The 14,129-nt window shown below is 43.1% G+C and overlaps 1 protein-coding gene across 1 annotated transcript in view; it reads right to left on the reverse strand.

The window, feature by feature from the left end:
• Positions 1-14,129, reverse strand: part of LOC120986580 (very-long-chain 3-oxoacyl-CoA reductase-like) — a 148,750-nt gene that overhangs the window by 107,000 nt on the left and 27,621 nt on the right. The gene's annotated exons all lie outside the window — the stretch shown is intronic.

Genomic DNA, 14,129 nt, shown 5'->3' on the forward strand with positions numbered 1-14,129 from the left:
CATCCAAAGGAGGCTGTCACCTGGACTTATCCCTCAGATAACTACTAGCAAAGTCCATCAGAATGTGGTAAGAACATTCTACACATACCTTTATGTCATGTGGGTGTTTACTCAATGTCCAGGAAAAGCTCTTTAATACCGATAAAAAATTAGTCCCAAGTGCCCAGCCGGTAGTATTTGTTTTTAAAGTGCGCAAGCCCGTTTCCCTTCCCCGCTGTCTGCTCACCCCTAACGTCAAAGTGATGCAGCTCCAAATCTCGCGCACACACCATGTGCTGCACTTCTGGTGCCAGAGGAGTACATTCCATTTTTCTGGGCTATTGCCTCAGAGATAGGTTTCCACTAGTGCTGATCGAGCATGCTTGGCCGAACACCAGTTCTGCTCGAGCATCTCGATGCTCGGCATATGGCCGAATACCGCATTTGCTCGAGTGCAATGCTCGAGTCTCCTCCCTGCACGTTTGTTGGCTGCTACGCAGCCAATAAACGTGCAGGTAAGTACTGCCCTTTACTGTAATGCCGTAGCCATGTTGGTTACTGGCATTACAGTGATTGGCTGGCCGGAACGCTATATAGCACCCGGTGACACGTGTTCGGCTCAGTGTTAGTCACGGAGAGCTGTGCTGAAGAAGTGAAAGATAGTGTAGGGAATGAATTTTTTATTTTGTAAGTTGAAAAACTTGTCAGAGATCAAAAAAGTCCTTTTAAGGACTATTGTTTTGTGTGGCAGCAGAAATATATATATTTTTAGCGCAACCTGTGCTAAATTGCTAATACTTTACAGACCCAAAAGTCATTTTAAGGACTATTGTGTGGCAGCAATATCTATTTTAGCGCATCCTGCGCTAAATAGCATGCAATAGTTAGGCCGCTGCAGACAGCGGCATTATCTGTGCTACATCTCCTGTGTAACGTGTGCGCATCCTGAAAATATCTGTGACATCCAGTGTACTTTTTCCGTAGACGGTGTCCGCTGCGGACAGCGACATTATCTGCGGTCCATCTCCTGTGTAACGTGTGCACATCCCAAAAATATCAGTGACATCCAGTGTACTTTTTCCGTAGACGGTGTCATCTCCTGTGTAACGTTTCCACATCCCAAATACCTGTGAAATTCCCTGTAATTTGGTATTAGCTGCTGGTGACATCAGCGACATTTTCTGCAGTATTTCTCCTGTGTAACGTTTCCACATCCCAAATACCTGTGACATTCCCTGTAGCCGCTGGTGACATCAGCGACATTTTCTGCGGTATTTCTCCTGTGTAACGTTTCCACATCCCAAATACCTGTGACATTCCCTGTAGCCGCTGCTGACATCAGCGACATTATCTGCGGTATTTCTCCTGTGTAACGTTTCCACATCCCAAATACCTGTGACATTGCCTGTAATTTTATATTAGCCGCTGCTGACATCAGCGACATTATCTGCGGTATTTCTCCTGTGTAACGTTTCCACATCCCAAATACCTGTGACATTCCCTGTAATTTTTTATTAGCCACTGCTGACATCAGCGACATTATCTGCGGTATTTCTCCTGTGTAACGTTTCCACATCCAAAATACCTGTGACATTCCCTGTAATGTTATATTAGTCGCTGCTGACATCAGCAACATTATCTGCTGTATTTCTCCTGGGTAACGTTTCCACATCCCAAATACCTTTGACATTCCCTGTAATTTTTTATTAGCCGGTGGTGACATCAGCGACATTATCTGTGGTATTTCTCCTGTGTAACGTTTCCACATCCCAAATACTTGTGACATTCCCTGTAGTTTTATATTAGCTGCTGCTGACATCAGCGACATTATCTCCGGTATTTCTCCTGTGTAACGTTTCCACATTCCATATACTTGTGTGACATTCCCTGTAATTTTATATTAGCCGCTGCTGACATCAGAGACATTATTTGCGGTATATCTCCTGTGTGACTTTTCCACATCCCAAATACCTTTTTATATTTTTTGCGCATTCACTTACAAATCCTACGCTACTGTATGTGAGACCTACTTTCAAGCATATATAACATTTAATATGAAGAAGGTGAGCAGTAAGGGACAGGGAAGTGGTCGTGATGCTGATGGTGCACGCAGAGGCCGTGGCCCTGGGCGTGTTGAAACTGTGCCTGCTGCCAGAGCGCAAGAAAAACAATCATCCACGATACCTAGCTTCATGTCCTTGTTTGCAGGGCGGCGCAGGACAAAGCTCTCAAACTCAGACCAGTGCTACCAGGTGGTCAGTTGGATTGCAGCAGATAAGGCTTCCAGTCAGTTAAGCACCACCCTGTCTTCCACCAAGTCCAGTCTCAGTAGCCAAGAGTCTGGTCAACACAATCCTCACCCTGATCCTGCTTCCTCCCACCATTGAGAGTCTGGCCAAACAAGTGATCCCACACTTGGATATTCCAAGGAGCTATTTTCAGTGCCATTCCTTCATTTGGGCCTCTTGGCAAGCCCGCTTAAAGAGGGACATGTGATCTTGTGCCTTGATTCACAAACTCTTGAGAATCCACAGTCACAAGAACATGACGGTGGGGAACGGCAATTAGTGTTTCACGAGGTAGATGATGATGATGAGACACAATTGCCAATAAGTCAACGTCAATTAGTGTCTCAAGAGGTTGATGATGAGGATGAGACACAGTTGTCAATAACTGAGGTTGTTGTTAGAGGGGGAGGGATCCTCAGCACCACAACAGGCTGGAAGAGGCAGTGGGGTGGCAAAATGGAGAAGGCGGGCCACATCAAACAGGTCTGCAACTGTTTCCTGGAGCATACCCTTGCGGAAATTTCCCTTTCCAAGGGGTAGGTGTTCCACAGTCTGGCGCTTTTTTGAGGAAAGTGCGGACGACAAAAGAATTCTAATTTGCAACCTGTGCCATACAAAAATGAGCAGGGGCGTGAACACTTTCCGCAAGTCATCGACAGCTTCCGCCGGTCTGTCAACGCTGCAGCATCGCTTACAATTGGCAGCTCACCGACTGTTGTGCGACGTGAGCATGGCTGAAACTCCACTTTCCACATGTTGGCCAGGCTTTATGAGCAGCAGAGGGAAGTAGTGCAATAATAGCTGCAACATGGTCGTCGCCTTTCCAGTCAGCTTCCGCTCTTCACAAGCGAGGAGTGGGCATGGATGTCTGACCTCTGTGAGGTTTTAAGAAACGTTGAGGAATCAACACAGATGGTGACCGGCAATAACGCTATTATCAGTGCCACCATCCCACTTCTGTGTCTACTCAAATGCTCGCTGCTCACAATTAAGGCCGACGCTTTGCATGTGGAAGAGGTGGAAATGGGGGAAGACATTACACAGGGTGACAGCCAGACCACCCTCAATTCGTCTTCTCAGCGCAAAATGATGAGAAGCAGGAGACGGTTGCCTCCGCTACAGAGGGTAGTACACATGGAAGTTTAATTCCATCTGTTCAGCGTGGATGGGCAGAAGAGGAGGAAGAGGATGAGGAGATTGAGAGTCATCCTCCTGATGACAACAGCGCAGTGTTGCCTGTTGGGACTCTGGCACACATGGCTGACTTTATGTTAGGCTGCCTTTCCCGTGATCCACGCGTTTTACGCATTTTGGACAACACCGATTACTGGTTGTTCACCCTTCTACCCCCGCTACAAAGAGAACTCATCTATCATTCCTGTGCTGGAGAGGACGAGCAAAATGGTGCAATACCAGAAGGTCCTTGTGGAAAAATTGCTCCCAAAATTTCCAGCTGACAATGCTGGCTGCAGAGTAGGTAGTTCCTTGGCCAACCAAGGAGGGAAGATGAGGGGAACACACAGCAGTTCCAACAGAGGCAGGGAAACACTCTCCAAAGCCTGGGACAGTTTCATGACACCCAGCCAGCACCCTCACCCTGATGCGCGGCCTAGTGTTACAAGGAGGGAAAAATTTTGGAAGATGGTAAAGGAGTACATAGCAGATCGTGTCAGCGTCCTCAATGATCCCTCAGTGCCTTACAACTACTGGGTGTCCAAAGACACGTGGCACGAACTGGCGCTTTACGCCTTGGAGGCGTTGGCCTGCCCTGCCACCAGCATTTTGTCAGAGAGGGTATTTAGTGCTGCTGGGGGCATAATAACTGATAAGCGCATCCGCCTGTCAACGGAAGATGCTGACAGGTTGACTCTTTTAAAAATGAACAAGGCCTGGATTGCCCCTGACTTCTCCACTCCACCAGAGGAAAGCGGCTGAAAATAAAGGCACTTTAAATGTGTTTTTTTTCCATCTGGGATGTCAGTCTGCTTTCACTAAGGTGACCCATTTTGAGTTCTTTTGATACAGTGTTGTGTTCATTGTTATAACTTCAGACACATTCATTTTCATTATTACTTTTCATTTGATTTGTTACCGTTTTGCAGCATGGTTGTAGGGTTTCCGTTGTGACACATGAGCAGTGGCAACTTACTACTATTACGCACTGATATATATACCGGCCACAGGGGGCATTTTTTCATCCACACTTGTCTGTACTTCCCTTCTGGGTTTTAAATTTTGTATTGTATACTTTTTTGCATATATGTTTAATAAAATGATTTGCATTAACATCACCGCTGGCGTGCTGTGCATTTATAGGAGTTTAGAAACTGTAAGATGTCAGTGAAAAGTAAGTTGGTGACAGGACTGGTCGATGGTACAGGATCTATGGATAGGTCCAGATCAGGGATCTTGGAAATCGTCAAGTCCTTCTACTCGTGCCTTTTGAGGAAGAAGGATCTGAATCGGGAAAGGATTTCGGCTTTCCTAGCTGAAACCATCCCTGAGTCAAGAGTAGACCGCTCTCTTGGCGTTTTAATAGAAGAAATCAGAGAATAAAAAAGTCAGCCTGGCGATCGAAGGGCTTGCCCTAAAGAAGTCGCAGGGTTATCCATTGAGCCCGCTCTTATACGTGTTTGCGATTGATCCTTTTATTAGGAGGATTGATCGTGGACCGTTAGCGGGGGAGTTAGGATGAGTCTGGAGGAGCCAGAAGCCACTGTGAGAGAAGGATTTATTATTTTATGAATATATAATGAGAATATTCTGTAGTACACATTTCTGTCCACTAGATGGCTGCAAACCATATGTATGAGAAGGTCAATGAGGGAGGGGGAAGAGGGGATTCTGAAACCACTCCTATCAGGTTAAGGAGCCAATAGCCTCTTCTTAAGGAACACCCCTTTTGTGATGTCATGTCTGCTATTTAAGTGAATGTACTGTGAATAAAAGGCTCTCTCGCCTGCTTTCTGCTACCATGGCTCAAAGAGGATGAGAAGATGCTTTCATGAAACCACATAGTGTCTGGTCTCATTATAAAGCAGTATGCTGTACACATACTTATTCTTCTAATTGATTTGGCACCACACAAAGAAGAAGGAGAGTCGCATGAATTGCGACGACAAAATGGCGCCGAGCTTGGGGCAGATAGCTTGCGTAACTTCCGATTCAAACGCCACGAGAGCGACTTAAACTGAACCATCAGACGAGATCACATGCCGGCAAGGTAAGAAAGCTTTATTTCTTACAAATCTCCTCTGTAACTTCCGCTTTTGTGGGTTCTCAAGAGTTGAATTGGTGTTATCGCGATATAAGGGTTCAAATTATAGCTGATCTGTCTGTTAGAAAAAACCTGTTGAAATATTCCTTCTTTGTGTGGTAGAACATGCTGAAACTAAACGGAAATTGTTAGACAGCTGAGCCGGATATCCTGTGACGTAGAATTAGTTCCCAGTCAAGGTTCTGACGAGAACCTTGGGAAAAGGGTTAATACCAATTGCCATAGGCAATTGGAAGTTATTAAGATTTTGTATCCCGGTGAATTGACTAGGGGTCTTCACTTTGAGAGATTGTGGGGTCAATACTATTATATAATTTGATCTTTGTGCAACTGCGCTTAAGTTTGTGGGTTCGGTGGCGATTACTTATAGTAATCGGATTCCGTTTGATCTTTGTGCAACTACGCTTAAGTTTGCGGGTTTGATAAGTAGCAATTGTTAGAGCTTTGTGCAACTACAATAATGGGAAATTCTAATGTTGCAGGACAGAGTGAAAAGAGATATTAACAGCGGCTCAGTTGATGAGAGAAAAAGAAAGGAAAAGTTTCAGTTAGAAAATAAAAGTTGAAAGCATTCTGTCATACTAAGTAGCAGCGATTTCCGGTATTATCCGTAAATATGCAGTTTTGTGTAAAAGTTCCCCCTAGATGTTGCAAATGTAGTAGGAAATAGTTTAAATTAAAGTTGTGGAAAAGTGTAGAGGGAAAGTTGAAAGTAATTGAGAAGAATGGACAATACTGCTATAGTAAAATGGAGGATTTGGGTGTGGTAAGGGAACAAAGAGAGTTGGCCATGCGGCATTCCCTTCCCCCCACCACATGTGTTGTAACTAAGTAATCCTGGGTCTTGTGGTCCATCAAAGACTACCTATTGTTTTTTCTGTCAGCCACTCCTCTACACCAGGTGCTGGAATGTGCTAATCAGCACTAGTGTTGAGCGCGAATATTCGAATTGCGAATTTTTTTCTCGAATATCGCAATTTCGAGATTTCGCGAATATTTAGAATATCGTTCTATATATTCGCGAAATCGAATATTCGTTTTTTTTCTTTTTTTTTTATTATATTTTTTTCTTTCCCACTTCCCTAAAGTTGTTCTTACCTGTCCTTTGGATTCCTGGCTTCCTGGCTGCTCCAGTCAGTGGCGTTTTCAACTTACTGCTATATTCCATATTAGCTAAATTACAATCTAATGTATATGTGTATTTTACGAAATTTCGCAATAGTCGCAATTGCGATGCGAGTAATATAACACGAAATATTCGCATGAAGATTTCAACTTAGCACTGCTATACTCCATATTCTAGCCTAATATGGAATATAACTGTGCTAAGTTTAAATCTTCATGCGACTATTTCGTGTTATATTACTCGCATCGCAATTTCGACTTTTGCAAATGTTCTTAATATTGCTCTAACTTCGTCTTTTAGAATATTCGTAATATTCTAAGAGACGAAGTTAGAGCAATATTACGAAATTTCGTAAAATACACATATTAGCCTAGCCATAGTCATTAGCATAGGAACGTTGCCTTATACTATCAAGATAAATTTTCGCAATATGCGAAAAAATAATTTCGCGATAATTGGAATAATTGCGAATATTCGATTTCGACGAATATAACACGAATATTCATGCGAATATTCGCTAAATATCCCGAAATCGAATATGGCACCTCCCGCTCATCACTAATCAGCACCACCCACTGTGCCTTCTGCTCTCTCTAGCTTTTCCCCACCCCCCAAAAACTCTTTCCTTAGGCTGAAAATAACCCTTCCCAATTGTATGTCCCATCAGTTACCTGCAGTAATTATGCCCCTATGATGCTAGTTGGAAGTGTCCAGTCTACTCAATCTAGATTGCACTCATTCTAAGTCCTTATTCAGGTATGAGTGAAAGTGTAGGGATATCTGCATCATTATATGATATATGACATATACTACACCCAGTAGTAGCATCAATTTTGCCATGATGAATAGAATTCCCAATTCAGAGGACTTACTTATGCTGCTTTATAGAAAATTAGTTAAAATATGGAGAGTTTTCTCATATTATTTATGAGATTTGGAAAATTGAGTCCAATGTAGAGTTGGGGATTTAATGCATAGTGAAGATCAGTGAGTCTGTGATGAAGTGTTTAGATCATCAGTCAGTCACATTGTCCTCAGGACAGAGAGTGTGAAAAAAAAAAAAAAGTTTTCACTAGACTCCAGAAAAGTTGGGTGGATTTGGATTTTTGAGATTACCTTATCTATGCATGAGAAAATCCTAAGTGCTGCCTTTGTGTATGATCTTGAGAATCATCTAGAAAGGTCTAGTGTTGGCTAGGCTTGAGTGAAGTTCATTTTGTCCCTATTTTGTCATATTGTTAAAGTTAAATCAAACAAAGACCTAAGGCGGGCATGGCTGCCTATCAGTCCTCCCCACAAGGGGGGGAGGAAGACTTTGTATGTACTTGCCCACTTCCTCGCACGTGGGAGGAAGACAAATGTTCAGCCCCTTCAAATGAAACACCCATAGGAAATTAACCCAGAATCAAATACTGGATCCCTATTATTTATATAATCCTTGGGATCTAATTACATTGCCTCATAGCAAACATGTTCCATGATCTCTCATGGCTAAGGATAGTATCACATGTGTAGGAGCATCTAGTAATGCAATTCCTACTCCTCTCACCAATTAATCACTGTCTTAGGGCTCATTCAGACGGCCGTATGCTGTCCGCAAAAATACTGAATGCTATCCGTTTTTTTGCGGATCCGCAAAAAAACGGATCTGCAAAAAAACGGATAGCATTCAGTATTTTTGCGGACCCATAGACTTCAATGGGGCCATGTCCTGATTTTCACGGACAAGTATAGGACATGTTTCATTTTTTTTGCGGATCCGCAAAAAAACGGATAGCATTCAGTATTTTTGCGGACAGCATACGGCCGTCTGAATGAGCCCTTAAGGGTGTGCAAAATTAGATCCGATCACTCTGCTGCATCTGGAAGGGGGGAGGGAGGGAGTAGTAAATACAAATACTTTCCCACCTCTGTAAATAAAAATAAAAAGTGCTTTCTGGGAGTAGAAAATAAAAATATAAAAATTCAAATTTAATGTCTCCATTTAATAACCACATTTTTGAGTTTCTGGTAGATCATTTCAGGTTCCTGGAAGATGGATCACCTCGGACAGGATATGCTGTTCCTACTTAATCTGATGTTGTCAAGAAAGAACCACTCCGTCCAGCAATGGTAGAGCAGGAGACAGAGCTGAAGACACTCGCTGAGGTTGGTAAGATGGCTGAGGGTATGACTGCTAACATCCAGGTATGCCTTCGGTATCACTCATTATTATGGTCTAATCTAGTGAAGCAGAGATTTTGTTTGATCCATGGCTAAGCCCATCAATAATGAATGCTGAGTGTATGAAAGATGTTTGATGCCCTGATACTGCCTGAGAAGGTATAGGTTACATTATTACCTGAAGTCTACCCTAAGTGGAAATCTGTGTGATATAGGATGGCTTATGGCCAGTGGATTTCCAAAAAGTTTGCCTTTTTCAGATACAGGCTACAGAGGCTGAAAGGAAACATCAAAGGATAAAAGGTAGAAGTGATAATAGGAGTTGGTAATAAACTCTTCCTTCAGAGGGCACTCTACCTAAAGAGGATGGATTTAGAACATGGGCAAATCGAGAGAGAGAAGGTGTGATTGGGTTCTGTGGTGGATGACTCCTGGGTTCAACAATGCTGCCACTAGGTTAGTTGCTGTAATAATGATGAGAGAACTATGGGAGTTCCAGGAAGGCATATGCCAAGGTCATCTTACCCATTTCAGAGACTGTGGATTGACTACATTCAGAACAAAGGTGGAACAGTGTGAATATGTCTGTCTATATTGATCTCTTTCCAGGATATTCGGAGATTTGGCCTGTAGCAAAGGCTACAGCTAAAAGATACTGACTGAGGTGAGAGTACCTATCCCTGGGGTTTTTCTTCATCCGATATACATCTAACCGGAAGATAGGCCTAAGGCCTTATGAAGTACTCTTTGGGAATGCTCCTGGATTAGGTGTCTATTTCCCCAATAGTTCCAGATGCAGCATAGTAGTTTTCCAAAATGATGTTGTCTGTTGCACAATTTATTGTCTAATGTGTATTTCCAAGTTTTAGTTGTTTCCTAGAATCCAGACTGTATAGAAGCGATTCATTCTTCACAATCAGGAGATTGGATAGTGGTGAAACGAGAGACGGGTGGAAAGTCCTAGAGCTACGGTTTGAAGACCTACATCAAGTCCTGATAACCGCCGCCACTGCTGTCGAATTGCAAGGAGAAACTGATCGTATTGCAATCAAGTGCCAGGACTATAAGAGCCATAATGTTGTTTCATGCCTTATTGTTTGTTCCATATTGTACAAAGGGGAAATCACAGTCAAATCAAATTCCAACGGTGTTATATTCTCAAGATGAGTCAGGAACAACTAAGTTGACTTTTGCAGTATAGTGGACTGTAAGACAGATGACAGATAGGACACTTGGTTTTGGTCTGATAAGTACATCTGTGTGACGGGGACTGACCCAGTCTATGGTAATTGTGTTTAAATATGACCATACCAACTGTGGATATTGGAAATTAACAAGAATGGAGTACTAATCTGAAGTGTTGTGAATATATACCCGTGGAAACTACCTCTAGAGTCAGTAAAGGTGAAGGTTTGTCCCATAGAATGACTATCCTGAAGGGAACCCCACCAAACAGTTGTAAACATGATGAATGTAATCCTCTGTTCCTGTCCATTAGAAATCCTATACAACAGGATTTGGGGATATATGTGTTAGGAGCATCTGTAAGTGACCAAGATCCCCTAGGCAAATTTAGAATGTTGGTAAGGGAGAAATCTCAAAGTTCAGTTGCTTCTGTGGCTCCTACATCCTTACCTATAATTGGCATTAAATATTTGGCCAAATTTAAAATATAATGACAAACTGACCTTAGAGACAGGATTTATACAGGAAAGCCCTTTGGTGTTTTCCCTCCAGGATATTGTTCTTACATAATTCATGAACCAAAATGATCAAAACGCAGATATCTGGTGATTGTGTGGAGATTTGAAACTCCGACCCGGGATGCAGGTGGAATGAAGTGGCCAAAGTACCCTGATCAAGTCCTGATCGGGTACTGATGCCATTTGTTCTATTCTCACCTCCTGAGTAGGATCAAATCAGAAAACATTGTCCGGTCACGACTAAGGAGGTCACTGCCTACATCTTTTGACTCACGTTTATACATGGATGCCATAGGAGTCTGTAGAAGAGTTTCTGATGAATTTAAAGCAAAAAGTCAGATAGTTGCAGGATTTGAGTCATTAACTCCCATGATTAGTAAAAATAATAATAATAATTTTTTTGATTGGATTAACATATCTATTGTCATCAACAGAGATTTGGGAATAATATCTGTGATGCTGTTGAGGGATGGTGGAACAACTGAGCTCTTTTCCAGTGATGACTCTACAGAACCGACTGGTCCTTGACAGCAGAAAAAGGAGGGGTCTACAGGAACTGCTGCATCTACATTCCGGACAACACTGCCCCTGATGGAAGGATCACCAAGGATCTGAAGAAACTGATGGAAGGATCACCAAGGATCTGAAGAAACTGATGAACTTTATCAAATGAACTGATGGGAAAAATTCTGAAATTAATATCATGGCCAGAATAATGTTTTGGGAACTGGTTCAGCGACTACAATGTTATTAGAATTTGGTTTTAACAGGCTGTCATATAGTTCTACATTTTAGGAAAATTGTTTTTGAAAATGTATAATACATCCATGCCCACACTATGTATATGTGCTGTGCCCCTGTCAAAGACAAAGATTATTCCATCCTTAAGTAAATAAAACCTTGTCGATGGTTGCGGTGTAAATAGGACAAGGTGAAGGCAAACCCGAAAGGGAGTTGAGGGGACCTGGTGAAGCAATAAGGAAAGTCCAGCTCTTTGCTGTTTAGGGCGTTGGGAGAGTACCTCACTTTGCCTGTTCACCTCTGGTCTATTTCCCGCAAAAGGAGGGATTTGTGAGAGAAGGATTTATTATTTTATGAATATATAATGAGAATATTCTGTAGTACACATTTCTGTCCACTAGATGGCTGCAAACCATATGTATGAGAAGGTCAATGAGGGAGGGGGAAGAGGGGATTCTGAAACCACTCCTATCAGGTTAAGGAGCCAATAGCCTCTTCTTAAGGAACACCCCTTTTGTGATGTCATGTCTGCTATTTAAGTGAATGTACTGTGAATAAAAGGCTCTCTCGCCTGCTTTCTGCTACCATGGCTCAAAGAGGATGAGAAGATGCTTTCATGAAACCACCTAGTGTCTGGTCTCATTATAAAGCAGTATGCTGTACACATACTTATTCTTCTAATTGATTTGGCACCACACAAAGAAGAAGGAGAGTCGCATGAATTGCGACGACACCACTTTGAGGGTGGTAGCGTATGCCGATGACGTCACTGTTTTTGTGTCCTGATGTCGGAAGTCTCTGGGTCCGTGATTAACCGGGATAAGTGGGAGAGTCTCTGGCTGGGAGGGGGTGATCCATCTTTCGGTCTCCCAGACACCCTCCCAGAGCCCCAGTCATCAGCCAAAGTCCTAGGCGTTCAATTCGGCCATGGGGATTATCCCACCCAAAATTGGGACAGCAGGCTCAAGATCGCCACTCAGAAGGTTGACCAGTGAAAGGGTTGGTCTTTGACCCTCAGGGAAAGGGTGAACCTGATCAAGACTTACCGTCTCCCTTTGCTTATCTATTTGGCCAGTGTATGTGTCTTGCCAGAACCTCTCTGGACTCGGGTTTACAGTCTGTTCTTCCAACTGTTATGGGGGAATAGGCTGAACCTAGTCAAGAGAGAGGTGACAGGAGATTAGTGTGGTTGAGTATGGTCAACCCCGTGGTGTTCCTTGTGAACACCTTTGTTAAGATCAACCTGGCAAACCTCTGGAAAGAGAGGACTCCTCCGTGGGTAGTCTCTTGCAGGGGTTGGTTTCGGCCTTTCTTCCAGGAGTGGGAGACAGGAGGGCAAGTGAAGGATTTGCGTACACCTCACGGATATCTTCCGGCTTATGTCACCCCGATTCTGAAGGTGATCCGCCGGTGGGGTTTGGGAGTGAGGGAAATCAAGACCCAGTCAAGGAGATCCCTTGACGAGAGGGTCTTGTTGACCCACTTCCAGAAGCCCCTGGCCCTTAAGGATTGCCCAAGCCAGGATCTAGACAAGCGGTTACTTACAGATGTTAAATTCAGCAAGGATCCCCTTGATGTTTTGGGACTTGGCTTGGCGCTGCTTTCACAGGAAGCTGTATGTAAGGGACAACTTGAAGTACAGGAACTCTGATGAAAGGGGTTGTCCCGGGGAGGAGTGTGGCGACATACTGGAAAGTATGGAGCACTTCCTGCTGCAGTGTCCCTTTAATACAGAGGTATACAAACGGGTGGGTGCATCCATTGGCTGGCCTAGGCTAGCCAACCTCTCCTATGCGGATTGGGCTTATGGAGCATTCAAAGGTTTGGGAAGAAGGGACCCATGCACAGTTTTTATAGTTAGCATAGTGATCAGGTACTTCACATGGAATGCACAGTGTTTAGTTTCAACCCAGCAGAAAGTCCTCCCTGTGGAAGAGGTGTGTAGGAACATTCTAGGTTCATTCTCTTGAGTGCGAAAGGGTGGGTACAGATGGGGTCTCTTACCTCTGGAGAGGCTTCACCTTTGATGTGCCTTAGCCTCAGTAGCACTTTTCTGGTGCTGGGCTGAGGCTTTCACACTAGGTTTTTGTTTTGTTTTTAATATTGGTTTGTATAGATTGATATGGTTGTTATAAGTTATATATATTGTATGATAGGGTAAGTGGTGTGTAGTTAGGTTGGGTGGGATGAGGTGGGGAGGTTCATATTTTTGTGTGGGGAGGCCTGCATCCAGCCCTGGACTATGCGGACATAGGAGGACATGAGGCGGGGGGCTGGGTGTGGGTGGTGGAAGAAGGGCTGGCCTCATGGAGGGACAAGAGGCGGAGGTTGGCCCTGGGTGAAGGTGATGGGATAGATAGATTGGTAGGGTTAGTATAGGTTTGTGTTTTCTCATATATGTGTGTAATAAAAAAGAAATAAAAATTATTATAGTTATTTGATATTTCTTTTATGATTATTTTATGTTTATAATTTTTTTTTATTGTGACAAGTTGTCATTTATTTTCTGTTCTGAGCAATTTGTATAAATTTGTATATAGTCGGGGCTCAGCCTGATCGGATGTTTACGTTAGGCTAGGTTTCATTTTCTCCTTTTTTTAGTAGGTATGAATGAGATAGTATGCATGTAGCTGGGCCAGTAGGGTAAGTATATATACTTTATACCTTGTTTTGAAAAAATTTGGGCAAAGTTTTTGTATTTTTGTATAAAATTAAAAAAGAGTTCCTCAGTATCTGCTCTTATTCTGTATATATGGACACTGCACAGTAACACTTCTCCAGTCCTGTATACTGGGTGTGCTGCTCTGTATATTATTCTGTACATATAGACACAGTACAACGTCCCTGATTAT

This window comes from Bufo bufo, chromosome 1 (genome assembly GCF_905171765.1).
Source record: "Bufo bufo chromosome 1, aBufBuf1.1, whole genome shotgun sequence".
NCBI lineage: Eukaryota > Metazoa > Chordata > Amphibia > Anura > Bufonidae > Bufo > Bufo bufo.